Raw genomic sequence first — 5,000 nt, forward strand, 5'->3', positions numbered from 1 at the left:
TGCATGGCGGCTGTTTGGCAAGATAAACACGTGCATGATGATTGAGTCACGTGGTAAGGGTGAAGGTCCGGCCAACTGGAAGTCATAATGTTTAATTTATCTTTATCATCACTTGCATGGTTAAGAATCTCTATGACTTCCTTGGCCTTTGACCTTCATTCAGTCTTGACTCATAAATACTGTTACTTATATTACTTTCTATTCTCTTCATTTCTCTTATTTCTCTTATTCCTTATCTCGTGCGTCCGATCGCGTCTTGTTCCCTCGCGTTATACTGAAGAAATCCTTGTTGTTCCTAGGTGCTCATAATCTCTTGGCCATTCCTTCTACACCGCCTCCTTCTGCTCATCCCTTCCACCTCTAATCCACGCACCTACTACCATAATTATTCTACGCGTTATTTCAATCTACATCAAGTTCTAAAGTAATCAGTGTTGCTTTTCTTCCGGTTCCTTGGAACGTGATGTGTTTGAGAGAAGGTCGGGCTTTTATTAATTGAGTCTCCCTCGTGAATCTCGTTTTCTTTGTACCAAGGTGTCGTGGTCCAAGGTGCGATTTATGGGTGCTCTTTTGGTTCTCATGACAATTGTGCGTGAAGGATACACGTGTTTGTCTGGCGGTGCTCTCAGACGACGCTTTTGGGCTTCATAAATTGGTACACGTAAACACTCTCGTCTCTCTCTCTCTCTCTCTCTCTCTCTCTCTCTCTCTCTCTCTCTCTCTCTCTCTCTCTCTCTCTCTCTCTCTCTCTCTCTCTCTCTCTCTCTCTCTCTCTCTCTCTCTCTCTCTCTCTCTCTCTCTCTCTCCAAGCACGTAAAGTTATAATAAAGGTTTACGAGAGAGCGTCCCTTTAGCTTTACGAGAGCCATGAGTTTTGTGACATTTTCCTGCTGGCTTTTTACGAGAGTTCGAGGTTTGTGGGGTCTTCCTCTTGGCATTATTTACGAGGCTGTGAGTTTTATTGAGCTGAACGAGGAGCTGTACTGTTTTAATCTTTAGGAGCGAAAGTTTTGGCGGGAGCTCAGGCCCGGTACATATAAGCGATGTGCGTCACCTCGAAGTTTCGCATTTATGAAGGTCACATAGTTGGACCAGAATGTTACGGTCCCCCCTCCCTCGTCAACAGAAACCGGAGACCTCTTCCTCGAAACCCCACCATGACTCTCATTAGTTGTTCGATTCACTGACCGTATTTTGTAACGTTCGGTGTCTTGTCTCGATTCATTTTAACGGAGTCTTGGGGAAGTTATTGGTGTTTTTAGGAGTTTTTTTTTTTCTGATTCTACTGATGCTTTAACTAGGAATCTGTATTATCAGTGGAGAGAATACCAATGAAAACTCCAAAAATCGTCTCCGTGGCTTTGAAAACGGTCCTTGTGAAGTCGAATGGGTCTGATTATCGAGTCTTGCTTCTCCCTTTTACTCACAGTTCTCAAGGAATAGTCATGTTTTACAAGTTTTTAAACCCTGTGACTTTCTTCCCAAGTTTTGTCAGAGAATGGGTTGTTTAATAATATGGGTCTTGTTTCCCTGATGTTCCACGTGAGAATGTGTAGAATTAAACATGATTTCCTTTATTGATCGGAAAATTTGAGGCAGTGAGCGTGTACCGTCTTTGAAACATGACTGAGGTATGAAAATAATCTGAATTTGCAGTAAATGATAAAACCACGTTCTTACTAAAAAAAAAAAAAAGTTAGGTTATTAAACATTTCTGGATAACATTGAAATCCGAATTACTCCTTTACCTTGATGATATAAGTTACAAAATACATCAAATTTGAAACTGAGAATAAGCAATTTAGGAGTTTGATAAGTAAAAAAATAACAACATATTTTCACATATCTAAAGCGTTTGGGAAGTAAAAACATAGGCTGGAAGGTCCGGGTTGCAACACATACGGAACACATATTTGCCACGTATCAAAACTGGCAAGCAAGAAACGAGAGTTATTGACCTTTCCCTTGTCTTAAGAACAAAGGCAAAGGTCGCGAGGCGGTGAATGAAAACACAAAAAACAATAAAACACATTCCGACCTTGTTCATTCATTTGGAAGAGGAAGAGGACAAGAATGAAGACGATGAGATTGATAGGAAGAAGAAACAGGCGCAGTGACTCCTCTCTTTCTCTTGGCTGTGGTGACTGTGGTGATGGTGGTGATAAGAGAGCAGCAGATGGTGGTGGCGGCAGCGGTGGTGATGGTCGTGGTGATAATGGCGGTGGGTGCTGTGATACTTTCTCTCTCCCTGGCCGCCTATATATGGGAGTCGTGTGGTTGGTGTCCGCCGTAAACCAAGAAATAATTGCTAAGTGTTCATCAGATGTCGCGAAGGCCAACGCTGGGGCCGAGTGGCTACAATAAATTCATTATTTTAACGACACTCTGGAGGATAGCCAAGTGTGTGAACCGCGGCGGGAGGGAGAGAGGGAGAGGGAGAGGGAGAGAGGGAGGTAAAAGCCTTCAATTATATTTAGCTTGAGCCACACCTGAACGTCTTCCTCACAGGCTGTGTAGTAAATGAGGATAATTAACCAATCTGAGAAATCTGGAAGCTTTGTGTCACCGCGGTTGTCTCTTTAAGTCTGTCCTCTGTCACGCGTCCCTCTCGGCACCTCTTACCACCACAAGCACCCTCCTGACACGCCTCCCTCAGCACTCTGCCATTAAACAGCCCCTTTAACTCAGCACCTCACGCCCTTTCGCTTCATCAAGCCTTATCTGAGTCCTTCCCTCAGCGCCAACTACCTACCACTGCCTGGCCAGCCCTCAGCATTCCCTGTCCAGCCCTCAACACCTCATTGGAGGGTTGCCACATGAAAATACTTTTACTATCGATGCCTTTTTGATAGTTTTTTTTTTAAATCAGGTCAACTTGTATTTCATAAATTTATTGCCGTGAGTTACTGTGAATTCCCGTTAATGTTAATTGTTAAGTTTTGGATAAGTATCGTCTGGTAATTGTGTTTATATATGAATAAAAGATTAAGTGAAGTAGATATTATTAGTTTTGGTCCAGAAAAGGAAAAAAAATCCCGGAAATTAGACGTTTGTCATTCAGGAAACAGGCAAAAATGTTGACAAATATGCAGTCGACCATTTTAACGACGAGAACAACTCATGAAATAAAAGAAACAATAACGAAAAATCACGACACAACGGAAAGGAGGAAGCAAAGCAACGAAAATAACATAATGGCGATTTACTTTAACAAGACATCGTCACTCTTGAAAGGAAAGTGAACGCTTGTTTGAGGCGATAAATGACTTGCCAGGAGCAGCTGTGTACTGAAGTTATTGATGGCTCCTCCTCCTCCTCCTCCTCCTCCTCCTCCTCCTCCTCCTCCTCCTCTTCCTCCTCCTCCACAGACAGGTAGGGAGAGGGAGATATATAAAGAAAATGTAAATGTGTCCCTCTTCCTCGGTATCTCAGCTGCTCCACCGCCCTGAGTGATGACTGGCTCCCGTTTTCTTTAGGATATTCCAAAATCTTCTTTCCTTCACCAAACGAGGATATGAGTTTGGAATTTCTGGTGCTTTTGCGTAGCTATTTAACGCATTTCGGTGAATCTTTGTAGACGTTTCGGTAATTTTTGTACTGTGTGGAAGCCGAAAGCCATGTAAAAGAAGGAGACTCATTTTCTGTTTACGTAATCTAAGTGTGTATTAAAGAAAATGGTGAATTTTAAGGGAGAACCATGATGTTTTTATTTTCGATGGAATTTTGTATATTTTTTATCGTCGAGAAAAAGACGTGCGTGCTCTCTCTCTCTCTCTCTCTCTCTCTCTCTCTCTCTCTCTCTCTCTCTCTCTCTCTCTCTCTCTCTCTCTCTCTCTCTCTCTCTCTCTCTCTCTCTCTCTCTCTCTCTCTCTCTACTAATCCCAGTTGGTGTGTTTTTTAATAATAATAATAATAATAATAATAATAATAATAATAATAATATCTTCTTTGAGCTTCTGAAACATTCACAGCAATTTCTTTATCCACTTACTCACTCACTCACTCACTCACTCACACGGCAAACAAACAAGCAAACAAAATTCTATGCATCGCCAACAGCTAATGAATATAACCGAGAAAGAAAAAAATAATCAACTTTTCTCTGTCCTAACGCCACTACCTCAGTTATCCCTTGATTTCCGCTGAAGCTTGCATTCCGTTTTCTTTATGAATAACTCAGTGATAATGATGGAATAAATAAACACTCAGCTCTGTGTATGTGTAGAAAACGGAAAAATGTTAGTACTTTTAGGGTATACTAGTACATTTTTGTCCGTCCTTATTTTTATTTATTTATTATTTATTTTTTTCCACATTCTCCTTCTCGTCCTACCCTTCCTCCTCTTCCTTCTCCCATATTTTTGCCATTTTTAATCCTTTACACATTGAAGTTTTTCGTAGTTTTCATTAGCATTTTCATGAACATAAAAAAAAACTCAGAATATATACTTGATTAATTAATGGCAGGTGTACATTCAACATTTTATTACAATTCATGTATTTATAACAAATTCTATGTATATTTATATGTGTGTACGTGGTTAATAGGAAGTAAACTGAAGATATAAACTATATTTGAAGTATCACAGGTCCTGGTGGAATGATAAACAGAATACTTGATAAACAGAATATCTCGCTAGAAAAATATATAAAAGTCTAAGGCCACAGTATACCCAAATTAACTAATATATCTCCACTTCACGATCACTTCTCTTCATTATCTTGTCTCCTGTTGCCTGTGGGTAAACATGGGTGCATTTAAATATTACCCAGTTAATTGATCTTATATATACATCCATTTCAAAGGATTGCTAACATATATCACTTAAAGGTGAGTGAATTTTGTATAATTTATCCATTTTTAGTCAGTTCAGAGGATTTCTTTCATGTTGTTATGCTTCTGATGACGTGTGAGTTGCAGAGAGCTTCCGAAAGGACCTGTGTACTGATAAATTAAATGTAAGTCAAAAATATAATATGAATAAAGATAAAAAGTAGGA

At 40.0% G+C, this 5,000-nt stretch overlaps 1 protein-coding gene across 26 annotated transcripts in view; it reads left to right on the top strand.

Annotated features, from left to right (window-relative positions):
- Window positions 1-5,000, top strand: part of LOC135088863 (twitchin-like) — a 164,509-nt gene that overhangs the window by 16,900 nt on the left and 142,609 nt on the right. The gene's annotated exons all lie outside the window — the stretch shown is intronic.

Source organism: Scylla paramamosain, chromosome 32, assembly GCF_035594125.1.
Source record: "Scylla paramamosain isolate STU-SP2022 chromosome 32, ASM3559412v1, whole genome shotgun sequence".
Lineage (NCBI taxonomy): Eukaryota > Metazoa > Arthropoda > Malacostraca > Decapoda > Portunidae > Scylla > Scylla paramamosain.